Raw genomic sequence first — 22,424 nt, forward strand, 5'->3', positions numbered from 1 at the left:
TGGTGTTTAAGTGAGGATGGCTCACTTTTTAAGACACAGATAGCATCTATTGACTTTTGTGTAGAAGTTTGAGGCTACAGTACTCATCCAGAAAATGAGATAACTGGCTTCGGCTGCTCTGAAGGGATTCAGATTCATGCAGGCCATTTTCTAGGAAATTACATAAACCATTAAGAGGGGAAAGATTTGCCATCTGCTTTGAGGCAGCTCTCAGTGCTGCCAATACAAGATTTACAGGAATGAGAGAAAAACAAGCAACAAAAGCTTAACCCTACAGTCTCACTGTTAGGACAGTGGTCATAAGCTTGGGATACTACTCTCATGACTACTAATGTGTTATACACTAGATGGTCACTGGAGAAAATCAGAAAGACCTTTGAGAATATTTTAGCAGCAAAATTTCTCTTCCAAATTACAAAGCCCCATGAGGTTACAGTTTCAAGTTTGTACATGTCAGTTTTGGTTTTGCTGTGGAAATACTGATGGTTTCCTAGTTCCATTTTCAAGGTCACAGAGATTGTCCCTTTCTGATCCTTTCTTACTTTTTCCCTTCTTTCTTATTATTTGTTTAGTATCTTAGCAGTTATGTCAAGTTTCTGGGAAATGTTTTATCTACCATCTCTTACTGAAAAAGTGGGTGACCGTATGATCTCCCTTGTTTTTAAATGGAAATGGCTGCAGATGGTATTTAGGGATGAGTAAAATGAGGTGAAAGTGGATGGGTTTCATATATCTGTCATGCTACTTGTGACCCAAGTTGTCTTTATAAGCAGCATGAAGAAATAAGCCCCTCTGCAGTACAGTTTGTTTCATTCTGCAGCTGACTTTTAAATTAGCCAGCCCCAGAAAAACCACATCAAGAGTAGTGTTTCCAGTTCTGGGCTCCCTAGTATGAGAGATATGGGCATACAGGGACAAGTTGAGTGAGGAGCCCTGAAAATGATTAAAGTGTTGGAACAATTGACACGTTCCAACATGGGGAGATGCTAAATGGATTGGTGTTGTTCAGCCTGGAGGCAAAGTTCAGGTGGGATCTTTTCCATGTGTGTAAATACCTTGGAAGGGGTAGGGGTGGGACAAGAAGGCATGAGATGACGGAGATAGACTTTTCTCAGTGGTGCCCAGTGACAAGACAAGAGGCAATGGGCACAAACTGAAACACGGAAAATTCTTCCTGTGAAGCTGGTCAAACACAGGAACAGGTTTCACAGAGAGGATACTAAGTCTCTTTCTTTGGAGATATTTAAAACCCAACTGGATATGGTCCAGAATGACCTGCTCTAGCTGACCCTGCTTCAAGCAGGAGGGTTGGACTGGGTGATCTCCAGAAGTGCCTTTCAGCCTCAACCATCCTGTGATTCCATGATTTTCTGTGATTTGAAGTGTCTATTATTCTCTACTGAATCATAAAGAAATTGAGGGTCACTATTTCAGAAGTAGATTTACACCACACACTTACATTGTATCATACATAACCACTTTTTTGGACAGTGTTACTGATCCTCTTTTGGGTCAATTAGTTTGGGCATTCTTAGCCAAACATAGAGTCATGCAAACAAGTAGGATATATGCAATTTATGAATACAAGGCAGTCATTCACTGGCTACAACACACAAAAGACAGAAAAAATTTTGCAAGCTGTCAGGCTGAGGACTGGTATGCTTACCATCACAGTGAGGTGCCTTTGCTGGCTGGCAGGTGACAGGGGGTGGTCCCCATGGCTCCATCCAGTAGGTCCTTGGTGTTTTCTAGCTGCCATCTGAACCAGCTTTATTGACACTGTTGATGCTGATGGCCCAGCCTAACACAGTGATCCCTGACCAGTCCTGGATGGGACCAACCCTGCTGCCTGGCCTCCCTGGCTCTGGTCTTTTAGGCTTTTATACCTTTCTTTCTGACATTTTTCCTCATGAATACCTGAGCTACTAAGGGTCTTGTGTCACCAATCCTACCACCATCTGTTCCTGTGACTTCATCATCTCCATGAACACTGTCTACCTTTCTCTCTCAGTAGCCTGAGCCCTAGTTACGCAGTGGAGCTGAATGAGAGCTGGGCCCTGTGGTCCTTGTGCAGAGGCATCTAAACCCTGATATAGGGGAGCTTACAGTAGGTCCTATAGAGAAAAAAAGGGTTATGACTTGGTCTGAGATTTTGTCCTAATTCTTTTGATAGAGTCCAGACACCTCTCTGCATCGTCTGAATTATAATGATGGTTCAGCAGAAAAAAGGTGTCTGCATGCCCAGATTGGGATTCTGATCCTATCTATCCTTACCTGAGAAATCCTGGCTGTCCTTATCTGAGACCTTTGGGGCCAAAATATAGACTCTGACTGAAATTTGAGTTAAGAGCTACAATAAGGAAGCATTTGTTCTTAATTGCTTTTTGAGACTTAAGCATCTAATGTCTGCTCAGGTCTTATCTAAACCAGGCCATCAGCAGAGGTTAGGTGCTGAAATACAGAACTATGTCGTATATATTAACAGTTGGACTTGATAGTCTTAAAGGTCTTTTCCAACCTTAACGATTCTGTGATATAACTCTGCATAGCAACCACCTCATCTTTCCACAGCTGACCTACACTTTACTCCAAAAGTTCCCTCAGCACTCTTTGTGTGTGAGAGGTACTAAACTTTGTCCAGTTAAATGGTCAGCACCTTTTACTCCTCCATCTTGTAAAGGGTGACTTTGTCTTCTAATGATCTCTGCATAATACATACTCTTTACAGACTGAGGCTCATCTACCCCTGAAACAGCAGTTATTTGTTTAGAACACAGTTGTTATAGTTAGTGTCCATCTTTAACATATCACCAGTTTGTTGCACAGTTACACAGCAACAAATTCTCCATCAGTTTGTTACACTACAACAATGCATTTTATGTGGTTCAAGGGAACACAACTTACACAGGAAGCTGAGAATCACTTTTAGCCTAAGTTTTAACAATCCAATAATGTGTTATTATTAGTCCAGATGACACTATGATGATGACACTAATGATTGTAGATCAAATTTCATACAGTTAATATGAAATATATACCAAACTTGAAGTAGCGACTCCTGCCCTCTAGGCCCTGAGGTCATTGGCTTTGGATCAGGGAAACTTCAGAATCCCTAGTGCTTTGCTGGGAGGAACATTGTGGTCGGGACAGCTGATTTCTTTCTCTTTTTTCTAGGATTGACTTAGGGTTATTTTCATCCATCTTCCACAATTCCACATTACTTCCAAACTTACTATATATGGTTTGTTTTACAGTAACTCAGATACTTATTTTTTGGTTCTTTTTGTACATCCTAAAACTGGTTTTACATAGCTTTCAAGACTGAATTCCTTCAGGGACCAGTAACCAAACACTGATGAAATGCTTATATCCTTGGAGCCCCAGTACAATCCTACCACACTTTCACAGCTTCTGCCATCATCCCATGCCTATATTACCCCATATCGTATTTTACTCTAAGGTCCCAGGTAGTTCATGCCCCTCTGAATAACTGGTTGCTACTACTAGCTGTTAGTTACAAATACAAATATGATATGTGTGTATATATAAAAACATTGTTATATCACTCAATTGTACAGGGCTGAGCAAAAGCTAAAACAATTACATAATAGTCACCTAGTTGTGAGATAATTGCTGTTACAGTTAAAGAAGCCCAGTGAAGCTCATCGCAGGTCAAGCTCAGATAAAGCCTCTTAATCTTTAGGCCTTGTTTTGGCTTGGATAGAGTTAATTTTCTTCATAGCAGCTAATATGGGGTTATGTTTTGGATTTGGGCTGAAAACAGTGTTGATAATATAGAGGTGTTTTCATTATTGTTGAGCTGTTCTTATACAGAGTCCAGGCCTTTTCTGCTTCTCACACCAGCCCACCAACAAGTAGGCTGGGGGTGCACAAGAAGTTGGGAGGGGACACAGCTGGGTAAGATGACCCCAACCAACCAAAGGGATATTCACAGAATCACAGAATCATCAAGGTTGGAAAGGACCTTTGAGATCATCAAGTCCAACCATTAACCTAACACCACCATGCACAATAAACCATGTTCCAAAGCACCACATCCACACGTTTTTTGAATACTTCCAGAGATGGAGACTCCACCACCTCTCTGAGTAGCCTGTTCCAATGCTTGACCACTCTCTCAGCAAAGAAATTTTTCCTAATATTTAGTCTAAATCTTCCCTGGTGCAACTTGAGGCCATTTCCTCTCGTCCTCTCACTAGTTACTTGAGAGAAGAAACCAACACCAATGTTGCCACAACCCCCTTTCAGGTAGTTGTAGAGAGCGATAAGGTCTCCCCTCAGCCTCCTCTTCTCCAGACTGAACAACCCCAGTTCCCTCAGCCGCTCCTCGTAAGACTTGTGCTCCAGACCCCTCACCAGCTTTGTTGCTCTTCTTTGGACACGCTCCAGGACCTCAGCATTCTTCTTGTAGTGAGGGGCCCAAAACTGAACACAGGATTCAAGCTGCAGCCTCACCAGTGCCGAGTACAGGGGCACAATCACTTCCCTACTCCCGCTGGCCACACTATTTCTGATACAGGCCAGGACGCTGTTGGCCTTCTTGGCCACCTGGGCACACTGCCGGCTCATGTTCAGCCGGCTGTCAACCAGCACCCCCAGGTCCCTTTCTGCTGGGCAGTTCTCCAGCCACTCCTCCCCAAGCCTGTAACGTTGCATGGGGTTTTTGTGACCCAAGTGCAGGGTCTGGCACTTGGCCTTATTAAACTTCATACAGTTGACCTCAGCCCATTGATCCAGCCTATCCAGATCCCTCTGCAGATCCCTCCTAGCCTCCAGCAGATCAACACTCCCACCCAGCTTGGTGTCATCTGCAAACTTACTGAGGGATTACCATATGACATCATGCTCAATATATAAATCTGGGGGAAGAAGAAGGAAGGGAAGCACGGACATTTCCTGTCCATGGAGAATAGTGAATGTCTTTCTTGTTTTGCTTGGCTTGTGTGTGCGGCTTTTGCTTTACCTATTAAAGTGTCTTTATCTCAACCCATGAGTTTTCTCACTTTTACCCTTCTGATTCTCTCCCCCATCCTACTGGGGTGGGACCGAGTGAGTAGCTGTGTGGTGCTTTAATTACCATCTGGGGTTAAACCATGACAGGCCTCTGTGGTTACCTTGGCACACAATCTGTTACAAGAAATAGCAGCACCATAGTTCCTAGGCTACGGGGTTATACACTGTACACTCACTTAGAAGGAACAGGTGTATGGCCTTACTAGTTTCATCCTAAGGCAATCAAAATGCTTCAACAGAGGAATTTCAGTGACATGCTTTCTTGGAGCATCTCCTGGATCCATTTCATCCTTGATTTCTTTTGATTAAGGATCAAGGTAATGCCTTTGCTTGAGGCTGCTGCGAAAAGTTACTACATGGGTCTTTATCTATCTTGTATTGATAAGATGATGGTGGTGTCCTTGTAGACCCTAGAATTGAAAAATATTGTGAATCCACTAATACAGTTATAATTTTTTTATTAACTAAGTTTGACTAGATACCAAATAATCATAGAATCATAGAATCTTTGCGTTGGAAGGGACCTTTAAACGTTAACTGGTCCAACCCCCCTGCAATGAGCAGGGACATCTTCAACTACATCAGGTTGCTCAGAGCCTTATCCAACTTGACCTGGAATGTTTCCAGGGATGAGGCACCTACCACCAAGCTGGGCAGCCTGTGCCAGTGTTTTACCACCCTCATTGTGACGTATTTCTTCCTTAGATATAGTCTAAATCTGCCTTCTGTTAGTTATCATTACCCCTTGTCCTATATGCAACAGGCCTTTAGTACTTTTAGCTCAGGAAAGATTTTGCAGAACTTTAAAAGACTCAGGAAAAGGAAATAAGTCATTCCACATCATAAGGAGTAACTAAGTAAGCTAGTCTGGTAAGGAGGCAAATTGGGGGGAAAAATAATTAAGGCCTATAAAAACTATAATTGTCATAAAAGTTAATTTTTTTCTATCTTTTCAAATATAAGAATAATTATGAAACACCAGCTGGAAGAAGTAAGAAGCAGGTTAAAAGCCAGAAAAATGAAATTACTCCTCAAATAACATGTAAAGATAAGCTCTGGAGCTCTTTGTCATGTTGCGACTGCTGAGGTTTAGTAGGGGTGAAACTGGGACAGATCATAGAAGAGAAGTACCCCGAGGGCTCTAAAATAGATTAAATAAAACAAAGCTCAGGTCTTGCTATTGAAGTTTATTCTCTTCCTAAGGCATCAATTTTTACAACAGTTGGAGACAGGATACCAAATGGGATTGACATTTCCTCTAACCAGGTAAGACAGACTTTTTATGTAGATTTTTTTTTCTCCAGTGTTTCTATCAGCTTGCTTTAGGCTTTGTCTTGCTCATCATAAGAGTTTTTATGAGACAGAGGCACCTAAGCACCACATCCTTAGTTTTTGGGTATTGTCTGAAAGTCAGACACCTGGAAGCATTGTTGCAGCAAAGCTGTACTTACCTAAAACTTCAAAAGTTCGTCACAATAATGGATATTTTCTTGCCAACTGTGAATATACTAATAAAATAGCTATTTATTTTTTCATTCATTTCAACAGGACATTGAAATGATTTTAATTTCAAACCAAAAAGGAGGGGAGTAGTTATAAAGTAAGCAAGAAATAAGGTGGGGAAAAAATGACAAATATATATGCACTGGCATAGAGTGAAAGAAATTTTGACAGGTTTTGCTAACAACCTCAAGAGAGTGTTTACTGTAACAGTGTGTGTAGACATTAGCAGTAAAAATGTTGCTATTTAATTTTCAGGTGATCAACTTCATATTCTTCATTCATTTCATATACAGAGCTCTTAGCAGTGATACCAGTGGGCGTTTTACACACAGCATAAAGCTGCATATGATGTAGAGATTCACATTGTACATAAAACATCTATCACCTGTAGCAGAAAAAAATCAAATGTCCCAGATTTGTACACATCAAAAGCATAATGTGCTTATTTGTATGCCAGGATCTGAACAGACTCTTTTCCAAGCTGATTGTTACTTCTTTACCATCCTGATGGGAATACAGACCTAGGAGGTAACTAAGCAGACATGTCTACAATGAAGTCCTTTTTAGTGTTAAAAATTTCCAGTAAGAACTTGTCTGAAATAAAGAAGTACTACCCTCATGTGCCTGAGGGAAGTATGTCAATTTAGACGTATTTTTGTTTTCCTTCTCCTTTCCCTTCCACTTCCTCTTTCCTTTTTTGCCTGTCCCTTCTTTCCTCCCACCCTATCTATCTCCTGAGCAAAAAGTCCCTTGATTGTTTTTTGGGGTTTTTTTAATAAACATGGGTAATGTTATAAATTATTTAGTCCCAAACAGGATTCTAATTCACATTTACAATTTATTAAGCGAATAGAGGCAAGCAAACAGTGCTGGGTGCGCCGGGAGTCTCTGCTCCACCAAGACGCACGCGGTTCAGTTCCTGTTCCTGGTTTATATCCTGTCCGTTAATACATATTCATGAACAGGCGTGTCTTCTTCGGCGCATGCCCTCTTCTCCTTCTAGAATCTTCTCGAATATTCCTCAGCGTGATCCTGTTTGCTAACACATATTCATGAATAGGCATGTCTTCTAATACATATTAATGAACAGGCGTGTATTCTTCAGCGCATGCCCTCTTCTCCTTCTAGAGTCTTCTCGGATCTTCCTTGGCGTGCCCCCAGGATGACCCCAAACCTTATGCATGCACTTTCTTTACACAAGACTATGCGGTCAGTGGTCAAACTGGTTTGAGCTGATATACCAGCAAAGTAGTTTAACTTTCTCCTGTAAAATACTCCTTTTTATGGTGCAGGAGAAATCCATAAAAGTACAGAAGATTACACTTCATCACACGAATCAGATGAACATATTTCACAGTAAGAAGCTCTTACAGAAGAAAAATGAACTTGACTTGCATGGAGGATACTACTTTCTTCTTTTTTTCCTCAAAAAAACTACATAAAACTGTTTTTAAATTAAACAGGTACTCTTATAGGAAAAGGGATTTTAATTTTTTAGAAATACTATCTTATTTATCAGTCTCACATTCTAGAACAATCTAAGTCTATGTGAACATTGTTATGGTATTATTTTGCTAAATGTGTTTATAGAAATGAGGAAAGAAATCTATAATTTACTTTAATAGTATTGAGGTTAAAATATGGAGTAAATATAAATATCAAGCTTGATCTTGTAATACTAAGGTCTATCATTCAAATCAGATATCTGTGATATTTGCATATGATTTTCCATGCTTTAATTTCCTGATTTATTTATCTTCAAAGGCATAAGGTTATTTTTTTCTTATTGTACTCTATTAGAAAATTGAAAAGGAGTGTACAATAGGCAAAAAGTATTTCTAGCCCTCCAGGCTTTTGAAGACATTCTGGGAAATATATAAATGACTTGCAATTTTTTTCTTACCATTCAATTACAACAACTTACTTCACAATACTGCTTTTCTACGTTTATCCTTCACTATAATGAATTATAGAAATGTGCCTGTCTTAACTATTGTAGTCTGATGCACTATTACGTTTTAGCTGTTTTTCTGTTATTTGAAGAACGATGAATCTTCACACGTCTAATAACACCTAAAAGGTAAATCAGCAATTGCAAGTTTAATAGCTGCTAAGTGCACACTTATACAAAATGCAATTACTAGAGTTCAAAGTCTGCTTTTCTTGCTTCCAGTGAATCATAAGTTATTCATGGTCTCTCTTGTGACATGTTTTTATTCATGCTAGTCGTGTTGAGAAGGTAATGTGCCTTTGTTCACAGAATTTTCAATTGGCTTTTTGCTCTCATTTTGAGCTAGTCCTTTGAAGTCAAAAGAACATTCCTATTAAACTTGTCATTGGATCAGGAATTCTGTGAGGAAAAATCAGATAGAATAGTGCAAAGACAATTATACTGGCATTAAGGGTTTTTTTTATTAATGTTTAATAACTTCATACAACAGAAAAGATTAGCTAAATGCACATGATCATTTCTGCCATTGAAATAATTCTCTAGTATTAGAGTAAATTATCATTTTAATTACATGTTGATCACTAGGCGTATTCTGTCTTCATGACTTTCACATTTCAAAGGTTATTTATAATAAGCAAAATAGGAATCAATCTTTAATACCCTAAGTTCAATTCTGTTAATTTACTAAATCAAATAGCCAGATAAAATGTACAAAGGACCTTGATCTTCCTACCGAAATTAAAACATTAATCTTAGTTCATTGAGATAAAAGTGTTGCCACATTTCCTTCACCACAGAGGCATCAGAACAACAGAAGGTGATTCACATTTCACATAGGCTAGATGTACATTTCCCCTTTTCATTATGGAGAGATCCCAGGACACCTAAACTTCTCACTCAGGTTCCCAAAAAAAAGGATCTATTTACACGGCTTGAATGAAGCTTTGGGGGTTAGCTTCAGAACTGGGACTGAGACAATTGATAAATTACTGAAACCAGTCAAGGCTGAAACACTTGCTAACAATGGTCTACTACAGTGTTACCTGGAGAAGACAGATGTGAGGCAGGGTATACAGAAGGAGTCAGGAAGTCCCAATATGGTAGGGGATCCATAGGTGAAGACATACAAGGTGTTTTAGAGGGAGTAAATAAGTATCCTGGAAGGGGCACCAGAAGAGGTGGTGATGGAAATACCGGCAGAAATTGAAAGTATAGGGAGATTGTATAAATTAGTATGATAAGCCTCCTACCAATGCCCTTATGACAAGGTTAAAAAGATAACAAGATAACATTAATTCTTAATAACAAGAATTAAGAGTCAATGGGAAGTGAGGAAGAACTGTGCAGTATCTGCTTTGTGACTTCTCTGACATGTCATCCACAAAGTTTTGGAAGAAAAAGACAGCTACATACAAGAGAGTAGCTGACTACTAGCCTACAGCATCTAAGACAAGATGTTCATCTGCATATATTTAGCAACTGTTAGTTTATATTAAAATATGAATTTTAGCTGTTTGTAATAAAGAAAAGAACCAACACAGAGCAAACAATAACAAGATTGATACACAGTTGCTTAAAAATACAAGCTTATACATTCCATAAAATAAGTACATAAAAATGCAGTTAATTAGACCCACAATATCACATGAATCTACTGTGGAGGAATATTTTCTAACTAAAATGTCTAACTAAGGTAATTTTTGCTATTTATTGCCTTCCATAAGAAGCACAGAAAAATCCAAAATCTATTCTGGTCTTTGCATACTCTTAAAAATTCCTGTTGTTTGGACTTCTTTCTTTGTTTTTGTTTTTATTGGCATATTTGTATGTATGTAAAGGCAAAGATGGTATTTGTTTCATAGATAATTTGTAGTGGCTCAAGTTCAAAATGAAAGAAAAAACAGACTTAGGTACTGAGGAGAAATCAATTAACTTAAAGATACCTTCAAACTGTTTCCAGAAAAAAGAAATATTGCTTCTGTCAATGAGGATGGATGTATTGCACATTATGAATCATGATCGGTAGTTCACCAACATATGAATGCAAAGTCAGTATAAAAGGTAGAAGATATATGTGGTTGTGACCTTGTTTGTCTGTGAAACATGGTATTTTGAACAAGACAAGAAAGAACAGTGACTCGTTTAAGTATACAAATTTGTGCTATGGTAAATTGGACTTTAAGTTATTGCATGTGAACTGTGACTTTATACTATTATGACTGGAAAGATCGCACTGTATAATGTTAGGAGTTATTTTAAAATTATTATGCACAAATTGATGGCCCTGGATGTATAAAAGATAGATAGTATTTGGTTGAAACCAGTGTTTCCCTCATTAAGGGATTTTCAGGGCCCTGACTGCACCAGCAAGCTGTGAAATCTCTTCCACCCCTTGTACAGGTTTGGCTGCCAGTGCTCAAGGACAGATTTGGTATCACACAGTGAGAAAGACTTGTGAAAAGTATTCTTGGGTCCTCTTCCCCAAGAAAAGGAGGCACCTTCTTCCTTGGTCCTTGCCTGAGTTACTTGCAAAGTAACTCTTGTCCCTGGCTGGATATCTCACTGGTGTAAAACCCACAGAGGGTCTGTCCCTACCGGCAGTGTCCCCATTTAATTACATTTTTAGAAAATATTTTGCTACATTTACAGTCATAGATAAATCTTTCCTGTAACTGAATGATTATAAACCTTTGAAAGAAAGGGGTAATGGGTTCTCAATCAGCAATGCTTTTACTAATTTATAGTGAAATATGAGAAGCTAAAAAACCTAAAAGCAAGTTGAATAGGAAAAATTGGGCCAGTGTAAAGAGTAGTCTTCTAGAGCAGACTATATAATAAATAGTGGAATTTGGTAGTTACTTCTCCTAAAATGCATATAAATGCATACCACAAAAGAGTATCTTCCATCTAATTTGTTTTATTTGTAACACTATAATTTTCTGAACACTCGAACTTCTCTCCAGATTTTATTTTATTTTTCTTGCAAAAATCTGCAATTAGAACATCTGCAATAGACCGCACGTTTTCTTTCAGTAGTTTTGGCCACATGCTTTTTCCTTATGCATTTTTAAGAACTCTAATTTTCACATAGGGATAGAACAAAACAAACCACTATTTCCCTGTGTTTTTCAAAAGTTTTTCTAAGTTCTAGTTCCTAAGCAATTCCTTCCTGGCAATCTATCTTAAATCTGCATTTGTTTTACACTAGTCATGTTTTACTATGATTGTCACTTGTAATTTGTGAATTATTTGTATGACTCTTTTGTGTTTTCCCAGAATCACATACCTTGATTAAACAATTTAACACTTACTTACAATTATAAAAGTACAATTACAAAATATTTGCATTGCTAAAGTCAATGAACCTGACATTCTGCTTCATGCATGGACTAAATCTTCAGTTGTATTATATTTTACCATAACATCCATTTGTTCTTGTGGAATTCTCCTTAAACTTTCATATAATTTGTTAATATATAAACACAAACTGTAACACTTATAATGGCAGCAATTCACTTTGTTAAATAACTGCATTGATAACACCGTCAGTGCTTAAAAATAATCATAATCTCAGGTAAAATCATGAGATTAGAACTGAGTGAATAGTAGACTATTTTGTTTTGTATTTGCAGTCACCTTCCTGTATTTCCATCACTCTGTTCATTGGTATCAGTTAGGATAACTTAATTTTATTTATTTTACTCACTGTTTCTCTTGCTTTATACACATTTTAGAAAGAAAAAATAATCAAAAATACCTGTTTTTTTAAACTTGTCCTATTCATAGTTTGATTTGCATTTTCAAGAGCAGATTTTCCCTGAAAATCAATTTCTTCTTGATTTTACAACTTTAATGAAGGTTTCACATTGCTTTGTCATTCTTCCTTCTTGAGGAAAATTATGGCACACCAGCCATTTATGGAAATGTAAGCATGTGTAACTTCAATAACACTTCCTTTTCATTTTATGGCCCCCTCCCCTCCCTTGTCCTCCCTTTCCTTTCTCACCTACAGTAAAACACATGAATAATCTAATCAAATTTCAACTATTACCTTTTCCTTCAACTGTTATCTTCAGCCTCCTGAAATATGAGGATTATATGTACAGAACTGCTCGATATAGAGGGTCTTGGCCTCACTTTCATACTTGCTTGGATGCACACTTACTGAGTTTTGTAATTCAAAGGAGAGAGGGGAGGGAAAAAGAAGGGGGTGAGGCAAGGGGGGCATAATGGGGAGGAGAGGGACAGAGAGGAAAAGGGCAGGAATGGTATAACTACATTATCCTAACTGAAATATTCTACCACTACTCTGCAGTTAGTTTAATTATCTTCTTTTTTTCTTAATTTTCTTCATTTTCCTTACATACATATGTATGGTTTAAAGACAATAGAAAATCAGACTTTTCAGAGGACTTTTTAAGATCCTAGACAAACAGAGATGAGTGAAGAGCACACTCATGGTCAATTTAACAAATCATGACATCTGCATGGCATATCAAACAACACAATTTTAGCCCTCCTGGGATATGTTTGGGTCTGAAATATTAGGTACCTGACTTGCAACAGCTGACTATGTTGACTGAATGGAGTTATCCCCTGTGGTTCACCTGAATATGATTTAATGTTTCCAGTAGCATATGAGCCTCTGAGGCACTTTATTGAATAGCTGCCCAGTCCTCACTTGTAACTCAGCTAGAGAGATTAAAGCTGACTGCTACACCTGCATATGCTGCTCCAGACATGCTTCCACATTGAGGCAAGCAAATCCCTGGTGTAAGGATCTGCTTCTGAAAGCATATATCAATCCCTTCATCTCTCTTACTCAGATTATCCATTAAGTATTTGAAGTGTCATATGTTCTAGACATGGTACATGTCAATCTAGTAGTACACAAGATTTTAGAAGACGAAAGCAAAAACTCTAAGCAGAGAACAGAGTGATGAAGAATGATAATGTACATTAATGATTGCTCTTCTATCCTAACATAAGCCTCTCCTGGGCTAACTTGTTATGTAGGTATTTCCCCTTTGTCTGACAGAGTACATCTGTTTTTGTTAGTGTCCTTGTTGTGCACAGCATATTTTACAAATGAAGCAGTTAGAAAGGAGAATTTTGTCTTGATGTGCTGATGTTGTGATGACTTGCTATTGGAATAAGATATTTTGCAATCAATAGTTTATTATAAAATTATATCTGGGAAAAACAAACACACATTGCCTTTCTGAATGTCATTAGTAAGAGTCTTGTATCTTTTCATCAGGAAAAAAAAAGACATCACACACACACACAAATTAGAAATTAATCCAGTAGCTGAGAAAAATTTAAGAATGCAAAATTAGGTCACTCTTGATAATAAGGCTATTTTTCCTGAAGTGGTTGTTTGTAAACCCCTTTTTGTTGAGGAGTGTTGGAGTGACCATGTCAAAGAATGATTGTTTTCATCTCTGCTTGTTAAAGAGAGTATAAACTTCTAATACAGAAACAGATCTCACTTCATTTATTCCTGCTTTTACCATTACAATTAGGTTCCCATAATTCAGTCTGTTTGGGGCTACTATGTATCATCATTTGAAAAATTCAAGTTAGTCTAGAAGTTAGCATCCTTTTTATACAGCGATCAAGTAACTCTCCATTTTATGAGCTGTCCTACTGTGGAGTTAGTAGGAATTTGATTTGAGAGAAAATTAATATTCTTGACTTTTTAAAGTCTCAAATGGCTTAAATTTGACTCACTAGACTCTACTTTTTCCATTTTAGTAAAGGATTTTGTAGCCTAAGGAAAACAAAAATCAAGTTTTTAATAATTTCTATTGTAATATTTCTTTTTTTTTTCAAAGTGATCAGACAGCAAAGGAAGTGGCTATTTTGACAATTGTGGACTTGATCCTGCTACACTGCAATATATGAAATGTGATAACTGTCTATTATAGGTGATTTTTTTTGTTCATGGAAAGAGCTGGAAATAATTTTTAGAGATAGGTTTCATTTGTGTATACTGAAATAATGTGTATGTATGAAAAATTCTTTTGTGGTCATTAGAAGAAAATTCTTCATACCATGCTTCATTTTCATTGTGAGATAACAGACATTTATACAAGTGAGATGAATCTGTCTGCCTATTCCTGTTGGTTGACTGCAGTGACTAGAAACCTAGCCAAGATAGAAGGGTTATTAACAGTTAGATGACATGTCATTCTAGGTGACTAACAACATGTAATATTTCACTAATACCCACGTAGCTGATATAGAGAATAAGAAATATTCAAGGTAGCAAATACCCATGAAATTTCTACAATTATCAATATTGTAACTGTTCCTGACATTACGCGTGAAATATAGTATTTATCAATATAAATATTTGGTTAAAAAATGAAGGTTCACCTCTCAGATTGTGTATGACACTGGTTAGGATGGAATAAGACAATATAAGGAATAATAGAAAAAAAGTAATGCTTTTTGTTAAGATAGTTCAGATTTATTACTGCCACCAACTATGGCAATTTGCCACATCTGCTGACGTATGTGCCATTAATTTTGTAACAAAAGTGGAGTAGCTGGAGGCTGGCAGCCAATCTACAAACTCATCTAATAGTGAAGTGTACTTTATAACTACAAAGGACAGTAGTGTTTCTCCAACATATGACAACATACGTATGTTTCTCCAACATACGACAAATACTTCATAAATAGTCATCAAAGGTATAAACCTGATTAAGCAAGATGTCTGCTTTTCTGACATAAAAGCTTTCTTTTTTTCAGATTTACCCTAAGTGTATATATAAATTTGCGTTTAGATACGAGTATAAGATGTCTCTTACCTAGTTAGAGACACACATAGGCATACACAGAAGTATCATTCAACTGAATGTAAAGAGGTTTTTGTCTTTGAAAATGTTATTTTTACACGGCAAAATTGTTTCAGTGCAAACATGCATTCTGAAACAGAATATGTTTTAAAGGACAAAAAGGACAAATGAAAAAAACCATTATTTTACAAGGTTATTCAGGTGCTACATTACTGGAATACTCACAATGGGCAAAATGTTACCGTAATAAGCTTATTGGAAATCTTGCAAAGGATTTCATTGTGATTTATTGGACATTCTGAAGACAGCTGTATAGGAAATGCGTTCTATATAGTATATAGCAGTATATGTCCAATGTATTTGTCCTCACTGACTAAAACAGCTACACAGTGTCTTAGAGTCACTGTTGGTGTCTAAATATCTTCATTAGATCATGTGAATCCTAGTGTATGAGTGTTTTTCTCATAAGAATATGAATTCTTTGGACAATTTTAGCCAAATTGGACAGAAGGTATGAGGTCCCAAATGGTCATGATTATAATCATAATATTGATATAACTTATTATTGCCATCCAGAAGGACCTGGACAAGCTAAAGGAATGGGCACGTGTGAACCTCATGAGGTTCAACAAGGCCAAGGGCAGGGCCCTGCACCTGGGTTGGGCCAAGCCCCCAGTATCAAGACAGGCTGGGGGATAAAGGGATTGAGAGCAGCCCTGCCAAGAAGGACTTGAGAGTACTGGTGGATGAAAAGCTGGACGTGAGCCAGCAATGTGCACTCAGAGCCCAGAAGGCCAACCGTATGCTGGGCTGTATCCAAAGAAGCGTGGCCAGCAGATTAAGGGAGGTGATCCTGCCCTTCTACTCGACTCTGATGAGAGCCCACCTGGAATACTGCGTCCAGCTCTGAAGCCCTCAGTGCAGGAAAGACATGGATGCAGCTGTTGGAGTGGGTGCAGAGGAGGCCACCAAAATGATCAGAGGGATGGAACACCTCTCCTATGAAGAAAGACTGAGAGAGCTGGGGTTAATCAGCCTGGAGAAAAGATGGCTCTGGGGAGACCTTATTTCAGCCTTCCAGTACTTCAAGGGGGTTTATAAGAAAGGTGGGTACAGACATTTTAGCAGGGCCTGTAGCTATAGGACAAGGGGTAATGGTTTTAAACTAAAAGAGGGTAGATTTAGACTAAATAGAAGGAAGCAATTTTTCACAATGAGTGTGGTAAAACATTCGCACAGGTTACCCAGAGAGGTGGTAGATGCCCCATCTCTGGAAACATCCCAGGTCAGGTTGGACGGGGCTCTGAGAAACCTGATGTAGTTTAAGCCGTCCTTGTTCATTGCAGGTGGGTTGGACTAATTGACCTTTAAAGATCCCTTCCAACTCAAACTATTCTGTGATTCCATAATTAAATGTAGCATTTAGAGTAGAAGAGAGAGCAACTAAAGTACCAAGTTGTGGGAAAACAAGACTTATATGATGAATGTTTATGTACCTTCTGTGGCGATCAATTTTGAATCTTTTACAGATTTCAAATACATCTATAAATATATATATATCTATGCAGAGAATGAGATCTCTGTGATAATTTTTTTCTTTTGCGAAACTTGAATGATGGAAGATAGATAGATGTTTTGAATCCGGCTTCAAATATTCACATTTCTCCTTTATCTCTTTTGATTCCAATCACTGTTTCTGCAATGGCCTGAACATTGTAGTTAAAATACATGGAAGATGTTATGGGTAAGAGCAAACACCAGACAACAACAGATAGTCATCTTAGTAACTGTAGTTTTTAGGAAACCTGGCTTCAACTTTTCAATTTCTCATAAATTTTTAGAAGAAAACAAATTATTACTAAAAAAAATAAATTAATCTCTGCTCCAGTAATCCCACTAGGGAAAAATAAAGAAGTCAAATAAATTAACACTGAAACAAAAATGTTTTACTGATAGTGTAGGAAAAACAAATTTATCTTCATCATTAATTTACCTGTGTAGTATTTTAAAATAAATACAGGTGGTAACATTTGAACCCCTAAATACCTGAACTAATTACACTGATATAAATGAGATGTTTCTTACTGGATAAAGCTTACTGGGTAAATCAAAACTTTTTTTTTCATAATAAATTAACAGAAAATCCAAGCTGAGATTTAGTTGTTTTTTTTAAATTACATTATCAGCTATGATTTTATGCTTTTACAACTATAAAAAAATGAAAGATTTTAATAATAGTAATGTTTTACAGAGAGATAATGCAATTCAGTGAATAATATGTTGGAGGACTGAAATAATACTGTCTAAACTTTTTTTTCCTCTCACTTTTCCACGTTAGACATGATATTTACCCTCTGAGTTTTTCAGACACCACAGTTTTAAAAGTGGGAATCCATGGGTCAAAGCACTAAGTACCCCAACAGTCTTACTTTAAGTGTTGACTGATTATGTGCTTGTAATCATACTGCCTTCAACCAGCTTCCCCATAGCAAAGGGTTGCAATCATATCTGTCACATAAAGAAAAAAAGCTTTGACATTCTCTGTTAAATTCAAGAGGAGATAGAAATTGCTAACACTATGTCCTGTAATGAGGACATAAAGAAAAATAATGAAAAAATAAGGGAGAATGAGAGGGCAGTGGGAAAACAATTTTAGGATGGCTGGATACAGACAAACATATACAAATAGATTCCTGATACATAGGCTGTTGATGCTTATTGAAGTATTGCTAATACTTATTAGAAAGAGATATTGACAGCTGGCAAGAAAAGTAATTAGAAAACAGAAATTTAAACATAAGTTAAATTTTTAAGATTAATAACTTTGTCATAGAAGACATATTGACTACCTCTCCTTGCGAAATTCATCAGTCCCAAGGGAAAACCTGGCCCCTAGGGCAAGGTCAACCCACCATAGTTGTAAAGCAGTTTGTACCTGTAATGCAAGAAATTAGTGGGACTGACCAGGTTTGTTTCTGGTTATTGTTTGTTATGTCTCTCTCTGTTTGTCTCCCTCCCTTTCTTTATCCTCCCAACTGAATAAATAAACATTCTCACACCCCACATACTCTTACCAATTTGTGCCACTGACCAGATGTGTTCTTGTCATGACCTCCCATATCACATGTCTGTAAGGTTTGCCTGTGTGTGTTCTGGTTTGTGGCTGCTTTGATCAGATACCCTTAAAGGAGCAGACATGTTCCTCTTACATATGCTTACCGTATAAACCAACACTTCTTTATTAGGAACAGTCAAAAGACTAAGATTCAGGAGTGAAATGGGAATCTAAGATGAGAGTATGTGATTTGTCTGTGATTGATAAAAGGACTGAAGCAGTCCAATTTTTTGAGTTATAGCAGAATTGGCATTGAAATATAAATTTAATTGGAACATATAAGTGATAAAGATGGACTTGGCATTGATTCCCAGGGTAGAGAGGCTCCATCTAAACTGTGTTGGAAACTACTTGCAAATCTCTTAGCAATGCACATGCCTTAGCTACATCCTAAAACCATCCTCCAAAAAAAAAAAATCCTCTAGGAAGATGGGAGATACTGCATACCAAGCTGCCTTCTGAACAAATGTCTCATTGAAACGCTGTACAGTCCCTGCAGAGACATGGCCAGACACAGACAAATAGCAAACGTTGTCCTAGGCACCTTCCTTGGAAATGCCAGGACCCTGAGGACAACACTGGGTCTTACTGACCCCGACCAGTCTCACCAGGGCCTCCCCTCATGCACAGGACCAGGAGTCCTGTTTCAGCTCAACCCTGAACACCCAGTCCTTGCTGGAGCCAGGTTTTTGGTATACTTGTGTACTGGGTGTAGGTACCAAGGTTTGGTTTTGGTATCAGGGAGGCTTCAGGGGTGGACTCTGTGAGAAGAGGCCAAGGGATGCCCTGTGCCAGACACAGCTGGTTCCAGCCAGCTAGAACAGACCCACTGCACGGCACAGCTGAGCCCCTCAGCCACGATGGTGGCACTGTGGGGAAAACCTATTTAAGAAAGGGGTAAAATGCCACCCAAGAGAGGGGAGGGAGAAAAAAAGAGTGTGAGAAACAGCCCTGCAGACACTAAGGTCAGTGAAGAAGGAGGTGTAAGAGGTTCTTCAGGTTCCAGAGCAGAGATTCCCCTGCAGCCCATGGAGAAGACCATGGTAGAGCAGATACCCTCCCTACAGCCCATGGAGGACCCCACACCAGTGCAAGTGTATATGCCCTGAAGGAAGTTGTGACCCTGCTGAGAGCGCATGCAGGAGCAGGTTTTGTGGCAGGAACAGCGGCCTATGGGGGCATACTGGAGCAGTCCATTCCTGGGGGGACTCTATGACTATATCTCGTCTCAATAGGACGAGAGGAAATGGCCTCAAGTTGCACCAGGGGAGGTTTGTATTGGATATTAGGAAAAATTTCTTCACTGAGAGGGTGGTCAGGCACTGGAACAGGCTGCCCAGGGAGGTGGTGGAGTCGCCATCTCTGGAAGTGTTCAAAAAACATGTGGATGTGGCGCTTCAAGACATGGTTTAGGGGTCATGGTGGCACTGGATTAATGGTTGGACTTGATGATCTTGAAGGTCCTTTCCAACCTTAGTGATTCTGTGATCTGTGAAGCCCATGAAGTACTGTAACCTATGGAAAAGACCCATGCTGGAACAGAGGAAAAGTGTGAGGAGGAAATAGTGGCAGAGATGAAGTGTTGTCAACTGACTGCAACCCCCATGCCCCATCTCCTTGCACTGATTGTTGGGGGGAAGATAGAAGAGTTGGGAATAAAGTAGTGAAATTGAGCCTGGGAAGACTGGGTGGGTGGGGTGGAGAGAAGGCGATTTTAGATTTGGTCTTATTTCTTATTATCTTGGTCTGTTTGATTGGCAATAAATTTAATTTCCCTAAGTTGAGTTTGTTTTGCCTGTGTTGGTAATTGGTAAGTGATCTCTCTGCCTCTATCTTAACCTTTAAACTTTTCCATTTTATTTTCTCCCCCTGTCCTGTTGAGGAAGGGGAGTGAAAGACCATCTGCATGAGGGTCTGGCCAATGTCAACATGCCACAACTTGTCTTCATCCCTGACTCCTGGACGGGCCTCAGGTGTGAGCTGTAGCCTTGTCTTCAATCTCTGATCCGATCTGCCACCCTATTTCTGGTCCTGTCTCTCACTGCTCCTGTTAGGAGTCCCCTGACCAGGTCCCAGCCCTGGCTTGCCCAATGTCAGAAGTTTCAGGAGCTCAATGGCACCCCACACCTGGCCCCCTCATAGGGCAGCCCTTCCCCAGCTGACAGGTGACAATATGTAACCAGGGTATGGAGAGAAAAGGAGGGAGCATCACTGGGAGGGAAATATTGAAACTAGAATAATGGAAAAATAGAGGACTTTTTCTGAAAGCAATTTGCTCTGCAGGAGACTTGAACAGAATTTGTTGGTGAGTGAGATGTCATTGCAACTATTTTGGGGACAATATATCTGAAAATAAGCTTCTGTAGTGTGTTCATCACCTTAGTGATTGGAAGAAAGATAAATCATAGCCTTGTCAAGGGATAAAATGAGAGTTCCTCTAAAATTAAGCATTTACTTTCCCTCTCGATTAAAAAAAATCTGTAGATATTAAGGGCTACATGAAGAGAGAGGTACTGTTGCTCTTAAGGGGAAGAAACATAAGAAAATATTTTTAGTAGTGTTAATAGAGAAGACCATAATAACCACCAAAAAAGAGTAGTAACATAAAAATATTATACTGAGGAGTTTGGCAGAGCTGGAGAGAAAATAGAACAGTATCAGACACCAGGATCCATCTTTACCAAGATATTGCAACAAGCATATCCTTGTAATATCACATCACGCAGTCTGCAGATGCTCCTCTCCTAACAACCCACACAATGAAGGTGAATGTTTTAACTCCTGCTGCTTAGAGAAGATTATAATAATTTGAGATCATATTCTTATTTGGAAATACTGAGAGTTGTCTTCAAAAATATAGTTGTAATTAAGAAGAAAAAAGTAACATAACAAAGAATATTATTCTTATAATAAACAGCTTGAGATCTTATTGTATTGCTCTGGCGCCGAGTTAAAAAAATCCAAATTTCTTCACAGAAACATAACTGATTAAAGTTTGGTTTTTTTCTCATATTAATAAGTGCAAAATCATGTAAAACATACATGTTCTCCATATTTTACATACACCCCCCCCCCTAAGGAATTTATATGTGAACTGCTCAGGAGTACAGACATCTCACACATGTCAAAGTACTGTGAGCAATCTTTCTCTCTGTAACATTTTAAATCAAGGATCCTGCTGAATAAGTTCCATTAAGAATCCATACACTTGGTCTGTAATCAATAAAGTGAAAGTAAAACCCTGACATTCCTCATCTCCAAAGAAATCCAAAAGGGAAGGAGCCCCAAGAAATGAGAGTATCCTGTTAACATTAAGTGGGAAGAAGGGGAACTAAATAAAAAATAATTATACTGATGTTCTATTATGTATGAAAGGCAATTTTACTAAAAGATAGTCATGTTATAAACGGAAAAAGTTTCTAATTTACCATAGCTTTAGGACTAGCAAGGACAGTAACCATCCCTGGGGTAAGTACTCATTCTAAAGTAAGGCTCAAACTTCCAGAATTAACACAAATTACATCCTCGAAAGGAAATGAAGAGGCCAGTAAACTTTGTGTAAGGAATGAGGTAGAAGCAGCTGTTTAAGATTTTTTTTTACCAACTGGGAGACAAGAGGAGCTATTTGAGAATCCCCCATCCACTGTCGGATGAGGTCAATTGTCAGTACTAGAGATAATCTTACTTGTAGGTGACATACTGGACCTCAGCAGTGCTCTTGTGGTTAACCAGAAGAGAGAGCAGTGTGAGCAGATGTTTGTGTGAGTGGAGAGCAGAGCATGGGGCAGTCAGCAGAAACAGCAAGAGGCAGAACAAAAAGTTGCAAGGAATATGGCAACACTTTGAAAGGGTGACAGCAAAAGAAGCAGAAAGAAACAACTTGTGGCACCATTCAGTAGAACCAATCGATCCCAGAAGGACATTCGTTTGCTTAGATTAAGCTTTGATATACTGGATTTTTTTTTTAATTATTGTTATTATTTTATTACAAGACAAAATTCCCACCTAACCTAGA

The sequence above is a fragment of the Phaethon aethereus genome, assembly GCF_964289735.1.
Source record: "Phaethon aethereus genome assembly, chromosome: 1".
Classification (NCBI taxonomy): Eukaryota; Metazoa; Chordata; class Aves; order Phaethontiformes; family Phaethontidae; genus Phaethon; species Phaethon aethereus.